The sequence below is a fragment of the Papio anubis genome, chromosome 3 (assembly GCF_008728515.1).
Source record: "Papio anubis isolate 15944 chromosome 3, Panubis1.0, whole genome shotgun sequence".
NCBI classification, from domain to species: Eukaryota; Metazoa; Chordata; class Mammalia; order Primates; family Cercopithecidae; genus Papio; species Papio anubis.
In genome coordinates, this window is record NC_044978.1 from 118,839,938 (window position 1) to 118,863,019 (window position 23,082).

At 37.4% G+C, this 23,082-nt stretch overlaps 1 long non-coding RNA gene across 1 annotated transcript; it reads right to left on the reverse strand.

The window, feature by feature from the left end:
* Positions 1 to 1,276: 1,276 nt before the first annotated feature.
* On the reverse strand, positions 1,277 to 19,493 carry LOC108585935. The gene is made up of 2 exons (XR_001902531.3): positions 18,203 to 19,493; positions 1,277 to 1,683 (listed from the first exon to the last, which is right to left on the reverse strand). It is a non-coding gene; the product is annotated as an uncharacterized LOC108585935 (long non-coding RNA).
* Positions 19,494 to 23,082: the final 3,589 nt, after the last annotated feature.

Sequence of the window (23,082 nt, forward strand, 5' to 3'; positions counted from 1 at the left end):
ATGATTCGATTGTCATTAATGAGTGACACAGTGAATGTTCCATTCTCCCTTGGCTAGAATCTATCTCTTAGAGCCTTGTTAGTCAATATGCAGTCCGAGGAACAACTGCACCACCTGGGAACTTGTTAGAAATACAGAATGTCAGGCCCCACTGCAGACCTACTGAGTCAGATGGGCATTTTAACAAGATGCCCAGGTAACGGGTTTCCACATTAAAGTTTGGGAAGCAATAATCTTGGGAATTCAGTGGGACTCCTTCAGTTCAATTTCTTCTCCTAGGGTGTTTGACAGCCTTCTATTTCACCTTGCTGTTTAAAGGATTCTTAGCCTAGAGTTATGGGGATGGCCAAACACACAACACCTGAAACTGAACTGATGCGATCACAGCTGTTTGTTAGTACATATACTTACAGCACACAGTGGCATAAGAAACACTGCACACTTCACTGGGTCATGGAGAGATTGCACTCAGGAATAAAGTCAATAACTGAGGGCTATGGGAGGCAGACATTTTAGTTTCAAGAGGGTGAGCTGCCCCCTATTTCCTGTGGAAAAATATAAGTGATTTTTTAAAATAAATCTACAGACTGTCAGGGACTGAAATACCTATTCAAGGATAAGTAGGAACTGCCCCCGGTCCCTTTGATTAAGAGAGTCATCTCTTTGGAGACCTTATCTATAAGAGCGGAGTGGGGAGAACTTGTGATTGGGACATTCAAGACCCTCCAGGCCCCTGATTTCACCAGATGTAAAGGCAGCGCAAAATGTTGGAACTTAATTTTAGTCTTTATACCTCATAGGTAAGTAATCTTATAAAAATACTTACTGAATCCATGATATAAAACTATATGCATGTAACCACCAAGTATAGTGCCTAGACTATGGAAAGTATTCAATTAATATATAAAACTCCTCCTCTCCTCTTACAGTCTTGGCCATATAATAACCATAGCCTACAATGATTTAGATTCAACTAACATTGCATGAAGACCTACTCCATGCCAGACACCATTAATTGCTCCCACATACATCATCTTATTTAATCTAATATTCACCCAAATGCTATGAGTCAGTTGTTCTCATCTCTGCTTTATAGGCCAGGAAATTGAAGACAGTTTTACCCAGTCACAATGGACCCTGCTTCATCATGTCTCATCATAGCCTTCATCAGTGCAGTCTGTGATCTCTTATAATTATATAATGATAACCCAGCAATGCAGTAGAACCTTCACAGATATATAGATGCCAGTCATAATTTGTGAGACACCAACAGTAGAAAAACAATTGAATTTATTTGACTAACTAATAATATGAACAGCAGAAAAGATAGATATGTATAAAATGTTTTGGACTTGGTCTGCTAGGCTGATACAGATAAAATATGACAGTAACTAGAAGATTACTTGAGAAACTGTTAATTGAACAAGACAGTCTGGACATAGTAACTATCAATTTTTCCAGGCTGTGTAAGTTAGATTATTAGGTGCCATGCACCTGAACTGTATCTTTTTAGTCACCAGAAAAAAAATGCCCCTGCTCCCTCATAGTTAGAGGCAGTGTAGCATAGTGCATAGGAGTGCAGACTGTGGATCCAGACATCCTAAGTTGAAATCCTAGCTCTTCTGCTTTCTGCTAGTAGTATCTGAGGTCAGTCACTGAACTTCTCTGTGCTTCATTTTCCACCTGCAAAACATAGACAACAACAGCTTCTATTCAGAGTGGTTGCAAAGATGGAATGAGTTAATATATATAACACATTTTGAAAATTGCCTGGGACAAAGTAATGCTATGTAAGTAGAAGCTTTTGTTATTATGAGCCAGTGTTATGTCTTTGACTTCCAGGAAGGATCAATAAAATAAAGTGATCCCATGAGACTTACCCAAATAAATAGAACAAAATAAATAGCCCAAGAACAGACATTAGTATATAAAATAATTTAGTTTATGGTAAAGAAGACTATTTCAATCAGTAAAGAAACATTTAAAATGTTAAATACAAAATAATGAATTGGGTTATTCAATAAAGGATGTCAGGAGAATTAGACAGCTTTATCTCCTGACCCCTCACCCTCCACCTGCACTCCATTCTATGCTACTACTGATGATACTTTGAGTAATCATGATAACACCACATACCATGGATTACCAGTGTCCCAGCAAAAAAAAAAAAAAAAAAAGGATGAGTTATCTTTGCATCAAATAAGTGAGACACTCAATCCCAAAATTCCATTTTAATAGCTTATTTCTGAGACCCCTCTTGGTACCAATTATGTAATCCATTAGGGTGCTTGTAGCACATAGATGACACATTCAGATAGGGTAATGGACAAAAGTTTAGCTAAATGATTATTGAAAAAAATGTGGTGGAAACCAATGATAATGGCAAAGAACCCCAGGGCTAGCAACAAGCAGTCAGATACCATATCTAGGTCTAAAGGGGCATTTATCAGAATGCAGTAAAACCTTGAGCTATCAGGTGGTCCCCTGACAGGAGCTGTGGCTTTGGCTGGGGGATCACAGCCACTGCCAACCTGAAGCCTGACATATAGAAAGACGGGGAACAAATACTTCACCCCTCTCTTCTCTGTCACCCTCTGAACCTCTGGAAGCCAGAAGACAAGAGAGCCTGGTTGATCTGGTTGTTACAGATCAGCTTCCTGGGGGCTCAGAGGAGAGTAGAGAGGGAAAGAGAGTGAATCTTAAGGAGTAAACAGCAAATAAGATAATATCTAGCATACTCGCTAAGGAAGTAAATATGTCATCCCAAATAATTGAGAGGACGGCATTGTCTTCTTAGCTTGCTGAAGTTTCCCAATAACCAAAGGCTATCAGTCTAGGATGGGACTAGATCCTTGTCTGTTATACTGATGGGAAGGGTCTATTTACAGCTGTATCAATTGGTCCAGAATTTAAAGGAGAAAGCCACATAACTCACATACCCTAGATTTGCTCATGTTATTGCTAATCTTCAAGTTACATTAGAATCTGGGGCCTCCACCCAATTGACTTCAATCTTTGGATTTTAAGACATGCAAATGTGTTTCCATATAACTATAAAGCCCTCTGAATTTGGTGGATTTCTATTCTTTTATTTTCTGTTTCATAGAACCAAAAAACTCTTACAAATATTAAAGTGACATCTGATTGAATTCTCGATACATCTCAAGTCTTTGGCTTTGCAATCTAAAGTAATTCTACATCTGGTGTTACTCTATTGTTCACCCTCAATAGCGGATGACCTTGCACCTTTCCATTCTATTTCTACACTCCTGGTGCTATCAAAAAGCTAGCTACTTTATATTCTCTGTTTTATAGCTTCTGTTTACTCATATCTTCTGCTTACTAATGGTTTTCTCTGGCTTGTGGGATTTTTGCATGCATTTTCCCATCACATCCTTTTGTTACTAACCAGCTATATCTTTATTTACAATCCCGAGGCAAGTAATAAAAGAAATTTCTTTGTCCAGTCATTCCCATTTGGACAGAGCTATCATGCAAGGCCACCTCATAGTCCCTTAGCTGGTGACTTGTGAAATTGGTTCCCTGCAGACTGGTTCTCTTGGGATGTGTGCACACCTCTGGCTCATTCAGTGGCAGCCAGAGTAGACAAGTGGAATCACATGGTAGAGCATATGGAAATCTGCACAAGAAGCTAAATAGAACTCTTCGTTCAGAAGGTGTCAGTGGTAATGACGGATACCTAGATTGGTCTTTCCATATAATAATTGAATAAAATAGACAAAAAATTTTTAATTTTAGAACTGTAAGAAAAAATAGGTGGGTATATATGTAATTTCAGTGCCGGAAAAGTTTTTAAAGCATAAATACATAGGGAAAAAACATAAGGAAATTTATTAATATATACATTAAAAATGAATTAACTTTTTATGTTTAAATATTATAAGGTTAAAAAGAAAGTTGCTAGGTGTAGTACCATGTGCCTATAGTCCTAGCTATTTGGGAGGCTAAGGCAAGAAGATTTCTTGAGCCCAGAAGTTCCAGTCCATGTTAGGCAACATAGTGAGATCCTGTCTCAATTGAAAATAAATGTATATATAATAGCAACTACCTGGATAAATATATTTGCAACATATTGACAGGCATTTAAATTATTCCCATGTTAAGAAGAACCCTGATAAAATAATTGGCACAGACCTTGAATGGAGAATCTGCAAAAAGAAGCAGAGGAAGGAAGGAAGGAAAAAGGAAGGAAAGAAGAAAGGGAGGAAGGAAAGAAGGAAGGAAGGAAGGAAGGAAGAGAGGGAGGGAGGGCGGGAGGGAGGAAGGATCATCTTTGCCAATAATCAGAGAGATAAAAACCAATTTAACAATGTTTTGGCAGACATAGCTTATGCTTCTCAGGTTAGGGGTATTATTACGCTAGAAAATTCATTCTCCAGAGTTTTTGGAGGGTCATTCAGGAATACATAGGAAAGCCTTAAAACTATGCCCACAAAAAATACCTTAACTTCTAGGAATTAATCCTAGGTAAATATTAAGTAAAAAATTAAGAATAGAGATGCACCATTTACGTACATGGTTTTTCATAATAGTATTATGTATTATGAAGAAAATAAGCAAAGAAGAACAGTTTTAAAGGAAACAACTTTATGGTATATGATAGGGGATTAGTTAAATTGTGGATAGTGGAATACCATGCAGCCACTACAATTTATGTTATAAATAAAATTAATAGCATGAGAACATGTTCACAAAATGTTGGTGAAAAAAGTAATTACAAAAAAATGAAGAATATGATCATTGTGTTTATTAAAATGTATATATTTATATGACATATGAACATAGTCAAACAATTGCTACTGAGAGGTGACAGTAGATTAACCTTAGATGTAGAATGACCTTAGATTGTTAATCAACAGCCACAAGAAATATTGAGATTTTAATCAGATATCACTTTAGTATCTTTAAGAATTTTCTGTCCCTACCACACAGGAATGATGTATATCAAAATGCTTACTATGACCTCGATGATGATGACAAATGTGCTTTTCATTTTCTAAGTGTTTAATGCTGTGTTTTAAGTTTTCAGAGTTTCTAAATGGAATTATAACTGAAGTTTTGACTGAATCACCAAGATGAAGTAGAATGACATAAGGTAAAACATGAGGCAAAGATGCAAATATTCAAAGGGAATATCTAGACACTTTAAGAGTTTATATCTCCTAAGCCTCTCACCCATAAGAAGGCTAAAGAACAGTTGGGTTTAGTGATTGAGAAAGAATCTGAAAAGGGATTTTTAAGGAAAATTTCTTTGCAGAGAACTGTTCTGTTCTAGTTCTTGGCCCTCACATCAAGCCTATAAAGAGGGCATTCAATTCAGTTTGCTATATGCTACTTACAGTTCAGGGGGAACAATGAACTTGTGTCTGATTCTCACCAGGAAGGCACTGGCAAGCCCCCTCAATAATGGGATCAAAGGTGAGTTTGTTGCACTAGGTGACCCGAAAGTCTGAAATTTGTTGGGACAAAGGATGTACGAGTATTTCTTTCAGACTAGATGTGTTAGTTGAGAAAAGCCAGGTTGAAGCCATTTTAAACCTTATCCAATGGAGTATCCTGAAAAGGTGATGGGACTTACCAGAAATACTCTGTGTGATGGTTAACTTTATGTTTCAATTTTGCTAGGCTATGGTATCCAGTTGTTTGATCAAACACTAGTCTAGATGCTGCTGTGAAGGTACTTTTTAGATGAGATTAACATTTTCATCACTAGACTTTAAGGAAAGCAGATTATATTCCATAATGGGGGTGGGCCTCATTTAATCAGTGGAAAGCCTTAAAAGCAAAGACTGAGGTTCCCAAAGAAGAAGCAATTCTGTCTCAAGACTGCAACACAGAAAACTGACCTGAGCTTCCAGTCTTCAGATTCAAATTCAAGACTTATTCAGAGAAGGCTCAACTCCCCTCTGAATTTCCATCCTGCCAGCCTGCTCTACAGATTTTGGCCTTGCCAGCCTCCAATCATATGACCCAATTCCTTAAAATAACTTTCTCTCGCTCTCGCTCTCGCTTTTGCTCTCGCTCTCACTCTCACTCTCATTCTTGTTTCTGTTTCTCTGAAGAACCCTGGCCAATACAGTCAGTGTCAAGTGAGCTTCTGGAACACAAACGCTGAGAGAGGAGCTGCCAGCAGGAGGAAATTCATTGCCTGCCTCTCAGGACACACATTCAGGAGTTCCTAGAAAGACTTCTGAAGAGGAAGAGAGAGGAAGAGTCCATAGGAAACACTTGCCCAGACCAAAGAATGCACAGCCGTCTAACAAAAATGCCCATACAATTAGAGCTTTTCTATCCCTGTTGCTTCTCCTTCTTATATCACTACACCCCTCATCCCCACCACCACACCAATCCTGGTAAAGATAGAAAGCCACAATTAGCAAGACAAAACAAGGGGATGGAAGCCTAACTTGAGAAAGGAAAGAGAAGGGTGATACCTCTCCTTCCTTGCCTTCCTGCCTGAAGAAAATCACCAGCCACGGGAGCAGAAATACTTTAACCTTAAATCAAGGTCAGAGTTTGCATCATTCCTTGGGACTGGATGTCTCAATTTCTGAATTGAAACTGTGATTGTGACTATAACATTATTTTTTATTGTTATTATGTAAAAGTAAACCAGGGCGGGGAAACACTTTCTCCACTGAATGTATTTATATAGACAGTGGGAGATTTAAAAAAAAATAAATAAATACGCTTTTCTAATACATCCCAAGAGTCCTACATGTTCAATGTGCCACTTACACAAATATTACTTTTTATGATTGAAAAAAAGCCAGTATTCTATTTTCAATATTAATTTAATTAATATGTGCATATCTCACATAAATGCTAGTTTAATATATTATGACACACTATCTAATAATGTCTTTTATATGAGAACTTCTGTGATAAATTCTTCCAAAAATAAATTTAGTCTCCCCCAAAATTAGACTTTTCAGAAATATATATTTTTTAATTTACAATAAAAATCATAATATCTTTATTCCAACAAATATTTATTGCCAACAAACTACATGTTATCCATATACTAATAATAACAAAGTGGATATTGTTTCTGCCGCATGAGGCTCGCTTGCTGGTAGAGGAAACAGTGGTTACATAAATAAACATAGAATTACAAATTTTGGTAAGCACTTAAGGAAAAGTATTATGTGAGAATAAATACAGAATAATAATTTAGATCAATATATTTGTAAAGTGTCCCTCTGAGGAAGTGACATTCTAGCCTAGATTTGGATGATTCACAGATGCTAATTAGGTAGAGAGAATCAGAACCTAGGAGAAAAGCTTCCAGGTAGAGAGAAGAGTGTGCCCCAAGGTCATGATGTGGAAAGCCCTGGGTATACACAAGAAAGCATGCTGGATTGTAAAGAGTGGAAGGGAGTGTTATGGTAGAGGAGGCTGGAGAATCAGTCAGATCATGCATGCCTTTGTAGGACACATTATAACGTTGGATTTCGTCATAAGTTCCCTGAGAAGCCATCAAAGGATTTTTGAGAAAAGACAAGACATCCGGGCATATGTTGTTTTATTGCACTTCACGTTACTGTGTTTCTCAAATATTGCATTTTTTTTACAAATTCAAGGTTTGTGGCAACCCTTCATTGAGCAAGTCTATTGGTGCCATTTGTCCAACAACATATGCCCATTTTGTGCCTGTGTCACATTTTCGTAATTCTTGCAATACTTCCAGCTTTTTTCATGATTATTATATCTGTTATAGTGATCTGTGATCAGTGATCTTTGACGTTACTATCACAATTGTTTTGGGATGTCATGAACTGTACCCATATAAGATAACAAACTTAATCAATAAATATTGTGTGTGTGTTGACTGCTCCACTATCAGCCTTTCCCTCATTTTTCTCTCTATTCTCTGGTCTACCTAACTCCTGAGACATAACAATATCGAAATCAGGCCAACCAATAATCCTACAATGATCTCTTAGCATTCAAGTGAAAGAAGAGTCTTATATCTCTCAATTTAAGTCAAACTCTAAAAGTGATTAAGCTTAGTGAAGAAGGCATGTTCAAACCAGAGATAAGCCAAAAGTTAGGCCTCTTGTACCAGTTAGCCAAGTTGTGAGTGCAAAGGAAAAGTTACTGAGCAATTAAAAGTGTTACTTCAATGAACATGTGAATGATAAGAAAGCAAAACAGCCTTATTCCGGATATGGAGAAAGTTTTAGTGGTCTAGACAGATCAAAAAAGACAAAACATTCCCTTAGACCTAAGCCTAATCCAGAGCAAGGCTCTAACTCTTTTCAATTCTGTGAAGGCTGAGAGAGGAGAGGAAGCTACAGAAGAAAAGTTAGAAGCTATCAGAAGTTGGTTCATGAGGTTGAAGGAAATAAGTCATCTCCATAAGTGAAGCACAAGTGAAGCAGCAAGGTGCTGATGTAGAAGCTACAATAAATTATTCACAAGATCTAGCTTAGATCATTGATGAAGGTGGCTACAATAAACAATAAATTTTCGATGTAGATAAAACAGACTGTTCCTGGAAGAAGAGGCCATCTAGGACTTTCATAGTTGAAGAGGACAAGCCAATATCTGATTTCAAAGTTTCAAAGGGCAGGCTGACTCTGTTATTAGGGATTAATTCAGCTTGTGTCTTTACATTGAAGCCAATGCTCATTTACCATTTTGAAAATTCTAGGGCCCTTAAGAATGATGCTATTAATAAATCTACTCTGTCCGTGCTCTGCAAATGGAACAACAAAGCCTAGATGACAGCACATCTGTCTATAGCATGGTTTACTGAATATTATGACCACTCTTGAGACCTACTGCTCTGGAAAAAAAAAAATTTCTTTTCTGAAATATCACTGCTCATTGACAATTCACCTGGTCATGCAAAAGCTCTGACGGAGATGTACAAGGAAGTTATTGTGGATTGTCTGCTTGCTAACACAACATCCATTCTGTAGCTTATGGATCAAGGGGTAATTTCTAATTTCAGGTCTTATTATTTAAGAAATACATTTTAGTTTGCTGTATTCAGGAGATCCATCTCATACGCAGAGACACACATAGGCTCAAAATAAAGGGATGGAGGAAGATCTACCAAGCAAACGGAAAACAAAAAAAGGCAGGAGTTGCAATCTTAGTCTCTGATAAAACAGACTTTAAACCAACAAGGATCAAAAGAGATAAAGAAGGCCATTACATAATGGTAAAGGGATCAATTCAACAAGAAGAGCTAACTATTGTAAATATATATGCACCCAATACAGGAGCACCCAGATTCATAAAGCAAGTCCTTAGAGACTTACAGAGACTTAGACTCCCATACAATAATAATGGGAGACTTTAACACCCTACTGTCAACATTAGACAGATCAACGAGACACAAAGTTAACAAGGCTATGCAGGAATTCAACTCAACTCTGCACCAAGCGGACCTAATAGACATCTACAGAACTCTCCACCACAAATCAACAGAATATACATTTTTCTCAGCACCACATCGCACTTATTCCAAAATTGACCACATAGTTAGAAGTAAAGCACTTCTCAGCAAATATAAAAGAACAGAAATTCTAGCAAACTGTCTCTCAGATCACAGTGCAATCAAACTAGAACTCAGGACTAAGAAACTCAATCGAATCCACTCAACTACATGGAAACTGAACAACTTGCTCCTGAATGCCTACTGGGTACATAACGAAATGAAGGCAGAAATAAAGATGTTCTTTGAAACCAATGGGAACAAAGATACAACACACCAGAATCTCTGGGACACATTTAAAGCAGTGTGTAGAGGGAAATTTATAGTGCTAAATGCCCACAAGCAAAAGCAGGAAAGATCTAAAATTGACACCCTAACATCACAATTAAAAGAACTAGAGAAGCAAGAGCAAACACATTCAAAAGCTAGCAGAAGGCAAGAAATAACCTAAGATCAGAGCAGAACTGAAGGAGATAGAGACACAAAAACCCTTCAAAAAAATTAATGAATCCAGGAGCTGACTTTTTGAAAAGATCAACAAAATTGATAGGCCACTAGCAAAACTAATAAAGAAGAAAAGAGAGAAGAATCAAATAGATGCAATAAAAAATGATAAAGGGATATCAGCACTGACCCCACAGAAATACAAACTACCATCAGAGAATACTATAAACACCTCTATGCAAATAAACTAGAAAACCTAGAAGAAATGGATAATTTCCTGGACACATACACTCTCCCAAGACTAAACCAGGAAGAAGTTGAATCTCTGAATAGACCAATAGTAGGCTCTGAAATTGAGGCAATAATTAATAGCCTACCAACCAAAACAAATTCAGGACCAGATGGATTCACAGCTGAATTCTACCAGAGGTACAAGGAGGAGTTGGTACCATTCCCTCTGAAACTATTCCAATCAATAGAAAAAGAGAGATTCCTCCCTAACTCATTTTATGAGGCCAACACCATCCTGATACCAAAGCCTGGCAGAGACACAACAAAAAAGGAGAATTTTAGACCAATATCCCTGATGAACATCGATGCAAAAATCCTCAATAAAATACTGGCAAACCGGATCCAGCAGCACATCAAAAAGCTTATCCACCATGATCAAGTGGGCTTCATCCCCGGGATGCAAGGATGGTTCAACATATGCAAACCAATAAACGTAATCCAGCATATAAACAGAACCAAAGACAAAAACCACATGGTTATTTCAATAGATGCAGAAAAGGCCTTTGACAAAATTCAACAGCCCTTCATGCTAAAAGCTCCCAAAGATTTTGGTATTGATGGAACATATCTCAAAATCATAAGAGCTATTTATGACAAACCCACAGCCAATATCATACTGAATGGGCAAAAACTGGAAGCATTCCCACTGAAAACTGGCACAAGACAGGGATGCCTTCTCTCACCACTCCTATTCAACATAGTGTTGGAAGGTCTGGCTAGGGCAATCAGGCAGGAGAAAGAAATAAAGGGTATTGAATTAGGAAAAGAAGAAGTCAAATTCTCCCTGTTTGCAGATGACATAATTGTATATTTAGAAAACTCCATCATCTCAGCCCCAAATCTCCTTAAGCTGATAAGCAACTTCAGCAAAGTCTCAGGATACAAAATCAATGTGCAAAAATCACAGGCATTCTTATATACCGATAACAGACAGAGAGCCAAATAATGAATGAACTCCCATCCACAATTGCTACCAGGAGAATAAAATACCTAGGAATAAAACTTACAAGGGATGTGAAGGACCTCTTCAAGGAGAACTAAAAACCACTGCCCAGTGAAATAAAAGAGGACACCAAAAAATGGAAGAACATATCATGCTCATGGTTAGGAAGAATCAATATTGTGAAAATGGCCATACTGCCCAAGGTAATTTATAGATTCAATGCCATCCCCATTAAGCTACCAATGACTTTTTTCTCAGAATTGGAAAAAAACTGCTTTAAAGTTCATATGGAACCAAAAAAGACCCCATATTGCCAAGACAATCCTAAGCCAAAAGAACAAAGCTGGAGGCATCACGCTACCTGACTTCAAACTATACTACACAGCTACAGTAATCAAAACAGCATGGTACTGGTACCAAAACAGAGATATAGACCAATGGAACAGAACAGAGCCCTCAGAAATAATACCACACATCTACAGCCATCTGATCTTTGACAAACCTGACAAAAACAAGAAATGGGGAAAGGATTCCCTATTTAATAAATGGTGCTGGGAAAACTGGCTAGCCATAAGTAGAAAGCTGAAACTGGATCCTTTCCTTATTCCTTATACAAAAATTAATTCAAGATGGATTAGAGACTTAAATGTTCAACCTATAGCCATAAAAACCCTAGAAGAAAACCTAGGTAATACCATTCAGGACATAGGCATGGGCAAGGACTTCATGTCTAAAACACCAAAAGCAATGGCAACTAAAGTCAAAATTGACAAATGGGATCTAATTAAACTAAAAAGCTTCTGTACAGCAAAAGAAACTACCATCAGAGTGAACAGACAACCTACAGAATGGGAGAAAATTTCTACAATCTTCTCATCTGACAAAGGGCTAATATCCAGAACCTACAAAGAACTCAAACAAATTTACAAGAAAAAAACAAACAACCCCTTCAAAAAGTGGGCTAATGATATGAACAGACACTTCTCAAAAGAAGACATTTATACAGCCAACAGACACATGAAAAAATGCTCATCATCACTGGCCATCAGAGAAATGCAAATCAAAACCACAATGAGATATCATCTCACACCAGTTAGAAAGGCAATCATTAAAAAGTCAGGAAACAACAGGTGCTGGAGAGGATGTGGAGAAATAGGAATGCTTTTACACTGTTGGTGGGACTGTAAACTAGTTCAACCATTGTGGAATACAGTGTGGCCATTCCTCAAGGATCTAGAACTAGAAATATCATTTGACCCAGCCATCCGATTACTGCTATATACCCAAAGGATTATAAATCATGCTGCTATAAAAACACATACACAGGTATGTTTACTGCAGCACTATTCACAATAGCAAAGACTTGGAATCAACCCAAATGTCCATCAGTGATAGACAGGATTAAGAAAATGTGGCACATATACACCATGGAATACTATGCAGCCATAAAAAAGGATGTGTTCGTGTCCTTTGTAGGGACATGGATGCAGCTGGAAACCATCATTCTCAGCCAACTATCGCAAGAACAGAAAACCAAACACCGCATGTTCTCACTCATAGGTGGAAATTGAACAATGAGACCACTTGGACACAGGAAGGGGAACATCACACACTGGGGCCTATTGTGGGGAGGGAGAAGAGGGGAAGGATAGCATTAGGAGATATACCTAATGTAAATGACTAGTTAATGGGTGCAGCACACCAACATGGCACATGTATGCATATGTAACAAGCCTGCACATTGTGCACATGTGTACCCTAGAACTTAAAGTATAAAAAAAAGAAATACATTTTATAATGCCCTCGCTGCCATAGAGAGTGATTTCTCTGATGGACTTGGACAATGTAAATTGAAAACCTTCGGAAAAAAGTTCACCATCTAGAAGTCATCCATAACATTTGTGATTCATGGGGAAAGGTCAAAATATCAACATTGATAGGGGCTTGAAACAAGTTAATTCCAACCCTCACAATGAGTTGGAGACGTTCAAGACTTCAGTGATGAAGTAACTATAGATATGGGGGAAATAGCAAGGAAACTGGAATAAGAAGTGGAGCTTGAAGGTGGGATTGAATTGCTCCAATCTCATGATCAAACTTTAACAGATGAGGAGTTGCCTCTGACAGATGAGCAAAGCAAGCAGTTTTTTGAGATTAAATATACCCCTGGTGAAGATACTGTAAACATTGTTGGAATGACAACAAAAGATTAAGAATATACTTATAACTTTATAAGTAATAAGCTTTATAAATTTATACTTCATTGATAAATCAGAAGCAGAGTGTAAGAAGATTGACCCCAATTTGAAAAAATTTCAACTGTAAGTAAAATAGTATTTAACAAAATACCAACAATATCACAAAGCTACAGAGAAAGCTCTCATGAAAGGAAAAGTCAATCGATGCTGCAAACTTCGTTGTTATTTTAAGAAATTGCCATACCGAGTCCAACTTTCATAAATCACCACCATGATCAGTCAGCAGCCATCAACATTGAAGCAAGATCCTCTACCAGCAAAAAGGTTATGACTTGCTGAAGGCTCAAAAGATTGTTAGCAGTTTTTAGCAAAATAAGGTTTTCTTGTTTTTTTGTTGTTGTTGTTATTGTTTTCGAGAAGGAGTCTCGCTCTGCCACCCAGGCTGGAGTGCAGTGGCATGATCTCGGCTCACTGCTAACTCTGCCTCCCAGGTTCATGCCATTCTCCTGCCGTAGCCTCCCAAGTAGTAGCTGGGACTACAGGCACCCACCACCACACCCGGCTAATATTTTTTCTTGTATATTTTTGTATTTTTAGAGACTGGGTTTCACCATGTTAGCCAGGATGGTCTCTATCTCCTGGTCTCGAGATCCGCCCGCCTCGGCCTCCCAAAGTGCTAGGATTACAGGCATGAGCCACCATGCCCTGCCAAAAAAAAAAAAAAAAAAAAGGTTTTCTACCAAAGGTATGTATGTGCATTTTTTAAGACATTATTCTATTGCACACTTAATATACTATAGGATTGTGTAAACAATTTTTATATGCACTGGGAAACCAAAAATTCGTTTTTGGTTTCACTTTATTGCTTTATTGCAGTGGGCTGGAACTGAACTCATAATACCTCCAAAATATACCTATATTTTGATTTAATCTCACTTTTTTTAAGTTTTATTTTTAATTTCTGTAGGTACACAGTAGGTATATATATGTGTGTGTGTGTGTTTATATATATATATACACACACACATACGGTACATGAGATGTTTTAATACATGCATGCAATGTGAAATAAGCACATTATGAAGAATGGGGTATCCATACCCTCAAGCATTTATCCAATGAGTTGCAAACAATCCAATTACACTCTTTAAGTTATTTGAAAATGTACAGTTAACATAGTCACCCTGTTGTGCTATCAAATAGTATATCTTATTCATTCTTTCTATTTATTTTGTATGCATTAATCATCCCTACCTCCCTTCAAAATCCCCTACTACCCTTCCCAGCCTTTGGCAACCATGCTTCTACTCTCTATGTCCATGATTTCAATTATTTTGATTTTTAGATCCCACAAATAAGTGAGAACATGTGATGTTTGTCTTTCTGTGCCTGACTTATTTTATTTAACGTAATGATCTCCAGTTCCACCCATGTTGTTGCAAATGACAGGATCTCATTCCTTTTATAGCTGAATAATACTCCATTGTGTATGTACCACATTTTCTTTATTCATTCATCTGTTGATGGACACTTAGGTTACTTTCAAATCTTAGCTGTTGTAAACAGTGCTGCAACAAACATGGGAGTGCAGATATCTCTTCATTATATTTATTTCCTTTTTATGGAGTATATACCCAGCAGTTAGATTGCTGGATCATATAGTAACTGAATTATTAGTTTTGTGAGGAACCTCCAAACTGTTCTCCATAGTGGTTGCACTAATTTACATTCCCACAAAGAGTGTACAAGCATTCCCTTTACTCCACATACCCTCCAGCATAAGTTATTGCCCATCTTTTGGATAGAAGCCATTTTAACTAGGATGAGATGATATCTCATTGTAGTTTTGATTTACATTTCTCTGATGATCAATAATGTTGAGAACCTTTTCATAAGCCTGCTTGCCATTTGTATATCTTCTTTTGAGAATTATCTACTCAAATCTTTAGCCCATTTTTTAAATCAGATCATTAGATTTTTTTCCTATAGAGTTGTTTGAGCTCCTTATATATTCTAGTTATTAATCCCTTGACAGATGGATAGTTTGCAAACATGTTCCCCCATCCTGTTAGTTGTCTCTTTATTTTATTTATTGTATCCTTTGCTGTGCAGAAACTTTTTAACTTGATGTGATCCCATTGGTTAATTTTTGCATTCATTGCCTGTGTTTGTGTGGTATTGCTCAAGAAATTTTTGCCTAGACCAATGTCCTGGAGATTTTCTCAAATGTTTTCTCATAGTAACTTCATGGTTTGAGATCTTATGTGTAAACCTTTAACCCATTTTGATTTGACTTTTGTATATGGCAAGAGATAGGGCTCTATTTCATTCTTCTGCATATGGATATTCAGTTTTCCCCACACCATTTATTAAAGAGACTGTCTTTTTCCCAGTGTATGTTCTTGGCAACTTTGTGGAAAATGAGTTCACTGTAGATGTGTGGATTATTTCTGAATTTTCTATTCTGTTTCATTGCTCTATGTGTCTGTTTTTATGCCAGTACCATGCTGTTTTGGTTACTACAACTCTGTGGTATGATTTGAAGTCAGGTAATGATGATTTTTTCCCTTTTGTTCTTTTTACTTAAGATAGCTTCAGTTATTCTGGGTCTTTTGTGGTTTCATATAAATTTTAGAATTATTTTTTCTATTTCTGTGAAGAATGTTATTGGTATTTTGATAGAGATTGCATTGAGTCTATAGTTTGCTATGGGTAGTATGGATATTTTAACAATATAGACTCTTCTTATCCATAAAAATTGAATATTTTCCATTTTTTAGTGTCCTCTTTAATTATTTTCATCACTGTTTTATAGTTTTTATTGTAGAGTTCTTTTATTTATTTGGTTGTTTTCTAGATATTTAATTTTATGTGTGGCTGTTATAAATGGGATTACTTTTTGGTTTCTTTCTCACATTGTTCACTGTTGGCATTAAAAATGCTACTGATTTTTGTGTGTTGATTTTGTATCCTGCAACTATATTGAATTTATCAGGTCTAATAGTTTTCTTGTACATCTTGAGGGTTTTCCAAATGTAAAATCATATCATCTGCAAACAAGAATAATTTGACTTCTTCCTTTCCAATTTGGGATGTCCTTTGTATCTTTGTCTTGTCTTATTGCTCTAGCTAGGACTTCCAGTATTATGTTGAACAACGGTGGTGACAGTGAGTATCCTTGTCATGTTCCAGATCTTACAGGAAAGGTTTTCAGTTTTTCTCCATTCAATATGATACGAGCTGTGGGTCTGTTGTGTGTGGCTTTTAATATATTTAGCTATGTTCCTTCTAATCCCAGTTTTTTTGGGGAAGGGGTTAACATTAAGGGTTGTTGATGTTTATCTAATGCTTTTCATCATCAATTTAAATGATCATATGATTTTTATCCTTTATTCTGTTGATATAATGTATCACAATGATTGATTTGCATGTGTCTAACCATCCTTGTATCTCAGGGATAAATCCCACTTGGTCATGATGAATGATCTTTCTAATGTATTGTCAAATTAGGTTTGCTAGTATTTTTTCTGTTGACAATTTTTTTATTATACTTTAAGTTCTAGGGTACATGTGCAGAACGTGCAGTTTTGTTACACAAGTATACATGTACCATAGTGGTTTGCTGCACCCATCAACCCCATCACATTAGGTATTTCTCCTAATTTTATCCCTCCCCTAGCCCCAACCCCCTGCCAGGCCCCAGTGTGTGACGTTCCCCTCCCTACGTCCATGTGTTCTCATTGTTCAACTCCCACTTATGAGTGAGAACATGTGGTGTTTGGTTTTCTCTTCTTGTGATAGTTTGCTGAGAATGATGGCTTCCAGCTTCATCCATGTCCCTGCAAAGGACATGAATTAATCTTTTATATGGCTGCATAGTATTCCATGGTGTATATGTGCCACATTTTCTTTATCCAATCTATCATTGATGGGCATTTGGGTTGGTTCCAAGTCTTTGCTATTGTGAATAGTGCTGCTGTAAACATACGTGTTTATGCCTCTTTAGAGTAGAATGATTTTAATCCTTTGGGTATATACCCAGTAATGGGAATGCTAGGTCAAATAGTAATTCTAGTTCTAGATCCCTGAGGAATCGCCACACTGTCTTCCACAACGGTTGAACTAATTTACACTCCCACCAACAGTGTTCTGGCCCAGGGTGTGTCTAGAAGTGTTGTCTGGGAGTTAGGGCCTGGAATGGAGGCCTCATGACTCTGACTGGTGCCCTATCCTGCTGTGGCTGAGCGAGTATCCAAGATGCAAGACAAAGTCCTCCCCACTTCTCCCTCTCCTCTCTTCTAGTGGAAGGAAAGGGTCTCCTTTGGAGCCATGAGCTGTGCAGCCTGGGTTTAGGGGAGGGGTAAGGCCAGCACTCACTTGGCTGCCCCAGCTGGTGTCTCAGTATGCTGCTTGCCCCCCAGTCTGCTGTCTCTGGGCCTAGTTCTGTCCTAGGATTTGTCTAAGAGTTGCAGTCCTTATGGCCTAGACTGTCTTTCAAGTTTACTTAGAGATGCAGAGTCCTTTGGCCCTCAGTGGTGACTTTTGCGGGCACTTAAGTTCTGACTACTGGGATCTGTGATTTCCCTGTGGCTAGAGTTGGTTTAAATGCTCCCGCTGTGGGTGGGCATCAGCTAAGTCTGATCTTGGTTTTACTGTCTGCTCTAACAGAACAGCACTGAGTTCAGTGCCTCACAATTGCTGTGTTCTTCCCCAAGTGCCCAGAAACACTCTTTGCCCCACTCTGCTGCTACCAAAGGGGAAGGAAGGGTTTGTGGCAGCGATTCAGGACTGCTTTGTCTATCTCTTTAGAGCCTATTTCAGCATTATAAAGTTAAAACCAGGTATATAAGTGCTCACCTGATTTTTGGTTCTTATGAAGGTGTTTTATCCGTGTAGATAGTTGTTAACTTGGTGTCCTTGCATGGAGGATGATCAGTGGAGCTCTCTATTCCACCATCTTGCTCCACTTTTCTCTGATTTATGCTCACTTTGGCTGTGGGGTAGAGAATAAGTTCAAGGTGGGAAAGAGTGGAAGAGGGAAGACCCCCTAGATAGCTATTAATGATGGTTAACATGGTTAAGCTATTAACGATGGAAAAGATCATGGAGGCTAGTGGAGTAGAGAGACCAGGTGTGTTTGAGTTTTCTTTTATCAGGGCGAGTGATTGGTTGGATGTGGAGAGTGAGCTGAGGGAGGAAACGTTTAAGATGACTCCCAGAGTATCCTTTACTTCCCCTCTACTGCTCTCAGCTCTGACCCACCCCTCTCAAACTGCCATCCATTTAGCACTTGTGTTCAGCAAAGATGATATGAGGCAAAAGGACACTCTTTCCACTACCCTGGAGTTTTGTCAGACATCCACACTGGGAAGATGAAAAATCAGAGGAAAAGTATAGATCATAGCACTAAAGCCACTGATAAGGAACTTAAACATTTGGCCTGTTATAGATTGGCAAACGACAATTATAGGCCCTAATGACAGCCCTTATCAAGGCAGTATATTCTTTTTGACACAATATTGCATTATAACTGGAATTCATCATCCAAATATTAGCATAATGTTAAATTTTAAATAATATTTAAATGTGAATGATTCTAATTTATCACTCAAACATTAAATAATAATGGGAGCATTCATCTTAGAATCACAGTGTTCTCTTGCTTTTATTGTTTCTAAAGTTATTCTACTCATTTTATCACTGCTATATGGCCCAAACTCAAATGATGTCCTAGTGCCAGAAATTTCATAGATCCATAAATCAGACAGATGAGTACAACAGAATATCTTAGCAATGGACTCTGAAGCATACCAGAGAAGCATGCATTATAGCTAGAATAAATTTTAAATTACTGACTTAAAAGAGGAAATAAAAAAAAAGAATGACTCCAGGGATTCTGGCACAAGCAACTAGGTGGATGGAGTTAGCATTTATTAACACAGCACAAACCAAAGGGGGCTGATTAAAGTTTCAAATGTGTTGAGTTTGAGATGCTTGTGAGGTATCTGGGTGGGGCTACCAAGTCAGCAGTTGTATATATGGATCTGAAACTCAAGGTAGAGATAAAAAAAAAAAATGTTTAACTTGTTGGAATAAAAATGACACATAAAAGTTTGTTAGAGGGCAAGATTTTCTAATAAAGTAAATGTAAAGTAAATTGGAAAAAAAAAAAAAAAAAAGTCCAGGCCAAAGTCCTAAAAGCTCCTACATTTATAGGCCAGATTAAGGAGAAGAATGCAAAGATAACAAGAAGTAGTGGCCTGAGAGACAAATGAAAAACAGGACAGTGGTGTCATGACATCCAAGAAGAAAACAAGTTTTCCCTATTTGCTTTTAGGAAACTTACCTGGTTCTCAATTGTGGTAGCCAACTCACTCCTATGTTTGGTATATTTTGAATACTAATATTTCTCCACTCTCTACTGTTCTGTATATCTCCATGTTTTATAAACTTTGCCTGCCTGTTTGTTGGTGTGTTACAGACAGCATGAGTTATGTTGGGCAATTGCTTGGGAAAGCAAAGGAAAATTAGCTGAGAGGCTGCCAGTTGGTCTGAGAGAAAGCTCATATTCATAAAATCTGCCTTCATATAACTTCCCCATTAAGATCTCATACTCAGCTTTCGTGACTTATTTAAATGAGCAGTTGGTGTGGGAGAGGAACTAAAAGAGACATATTGGAAAGCAAAGAATGAAAGATTTTAAAAGTGAGTAAGTTTAGAAGGACGTCTCTTCTACTAGATTCTCATCATTTAAGGTCTTCAGCCAGACCTTAAAACCTTTAGATGGTCAATCACTATTTTGGAAAAGAATGATCTCAACATGGAGCACAATTTAGGGTCAAGCAAATAACTTAGAGGGCCTCTGCTTGCTACAGGAAAATTTATAAAGCTAAAGGGAAAGTGTCAGCTCAGAATTCCCCAGACTACTTTTAAAACAGTACTGGATCACTCAAATCATTTCCAAAAAAAGGCCTTAACATATTTTCAAAAGTGAGCAACATTATTGTGACTCAAATGTTCAACTGACATTCACCAGAGTTAGTGGGTTGATGACAGGTTAAATATATTGTGAAGCTGAATTATTATGTGAAATATGTACCTTTAATGATATGTTGGAGACTTATGTGTACAACATAAACATATTTCCGAGAACACAAAATATGTAATATTTTCAATTATTTTAGATGTCTTTGCTGTTGTATTTTTATGTTTTGGCAAAAAAAGATTATATCCATGGCTATTTAATTCTAAATCTTAAATCAGGAATGCAGCTCCCAATTATAATACTGTTGCTTTTTTCTTTTTTTCAAAAAAAAAAGGTATTTAATAATAGAGGTAAGAATTAGATCTGCATTTAAAACTAGATTCTACAACTTAAAATTACATTATATGACCTTAAGCAAGATACCTAGCCTGTTTAAGCATTAAAGTATGTGTCTATAAAACGGGAAAAATAACAGTATGAACCTGAGGATTAAACGACATAAGATATAGGATGCACTTAGCTACTTAGCTTATGTTCCTTACTGCCTTTCTAGGATACCTTCCTAATGCAATCCTCCATGCAGTTGTAGATGCCCTCGTAGACTTCACAGTGGACCAAACAAAGATGTCACTGTCAATATTAAATAGTATTCTGATGTTAACTATTGGAGGTACAAAGGAAAAGCACTAGTTATTCCAGTAAAGTAAATTCTTCATATTTCTGGGTGGGAGCATGAGCCAGAAAAAAATTAATATGGTGTTGATAGTCATTCCCAAGACCAAGAGAGAAATGCTCCCACCTACCCAGGTTTGCATTATTGGACACTACATCACTGGAGAAGAATTCCACCTCATTCACTTTTCCTTTTTTGTCAGGAACATATCTTTGAAAGGTGATAGAGGCAATCCGGAGCAGCATGAAAGGTGTGCATGGGCATCATTGCAAGAATGTGATGAGAGCAGACATATGGCCATCCATACAGAATAGGAAAAAGAAAAAGGACTTAAAGTCCCAGCAGTTTTACCAACATCATCTGAACATTTCATTACTCCAGTTTTGGAGATGAACAAATGAAGATTCAGAAAGATTAAGCAACCTCTCCAGCACATTTAATTAGAAACAATAGGGCTAAAATTTATATCCACATCTCTGTCATCCTTGCACAGTGAGAGAGACAGCATTGATACCCCACCCCCACAAGTCTTTACCCTCCCTTGTATCTATAACTTTTGCATATAACTGTAGGTCTCTTCACTACATAGAGGAAACCTATTTCCACACTTTTTCACTTTGGGTTTAGCCGTGTGGCTTAAACTGTCACTAGTACAATGAGTGGGGAAGTTATGATCTGCTAAAGCCCTCAGAGGCCATGTATGTCTTCCTCTTGCCTTTTGGCCCTTTACCATGACCAAGAAACATGTTTATGGAGGCTAGTTCACTGGTCCTAAGGGGAGGATGAGAGACACGTGGAACAGAGCCATCCCAGGCAAACCCCACCTAAAGCACCCAACCCAGAGTTGATCTGTAGCTATAGAGCTATAATAGTAAATTATTATTGCTGTTAACCACTGAATTTGGGGGGAGTTTGCTTTGTAGCAATGGCTAACCAGTGTACATGCTATCAACAGATTAAGCTTAACGTTATTGTTAATCTCATTAAAAATTTTTGTTTTTGCAATTATGCGGATAGAGAGACCCAGAAGATCAGCTCTAACTGACACTTTTGAGAAAGTTATTAAAGCTATTACTAAGAAGTTAAAAAGGGTCATGGGGTATTTGATATCTTATATCTAAGGAGGAGCTGCACCATGTAAACTACTTTTTTTTTTTTTCTTAAGAGACAAGGTCTCACTCTGTCACCCAGGCTGGATTACAATGCCATGATCGTAGCTCACTGCAGATTTGAACTCCTGGACTCAGGCAATCCTCTTGCCTCAGTCTCCTGAGTAGCTGGGATTACAGTTGCAAGCCACCACACCTGGCTAATCTACTTATTTAATTTCTTTTCTACTGACATGGGCCCTGCTAAACAACTCCAGAAAGAGATGTTAAGTAAAAGGAAGTGATTTTCTTTTCTATTTCAAATCAGTATCATCTGAGGGGGTAAATTCCACTTTGCTGACTTCTTAAACTCCTGCTCTAACTTCATGCAAATGCAATACCAAGTTTTAATAAATTAGAGGATTATTTTGTTTCATTTTTTTCAAAAAGTGAGTTCTATATTGTATTACAAAGTCAAAAGGCACAAGTTTCTCTTCTATTTCTGATTTTCCTAGGCTGACATTTTGCCTTAGTTTCCCAGCCACAATCTAAATTTTATGTTTCATCTATTGTTTTCTGTATTATGCTTCATCAGTGTTTCCCAAATTACAGTCCATCCAAAAATAGATTTCTTGAGTGTTCCATCTTTTATTTTCTCTTACTCTTAGCCACTTACAGTCATATTGCAGTTTTCAATTTCAATTTCTGAAGCAGACCATGTCTTTGTTATTTATGAGAGCCTGTTTTTATGAAGCAGTCTCTTGAACATAGATGCCATCTCCAAAATATTAAATAATTGTGACCTTCCATTGGTAACAATCTGAGCTACATGCAGTGGCATTTATACAATGTAAAGACTATCTCATTCATCAGTAAATTCCAAAGTGGCTATCTCCCTCTGTGTTCGTTCTTCTGTATCATCCCTTGTGTAGTCTTTTTTTCAGGTTTTCAATAAAACTGCAATAAAAAATTAGGATAATGATCTCCAGAG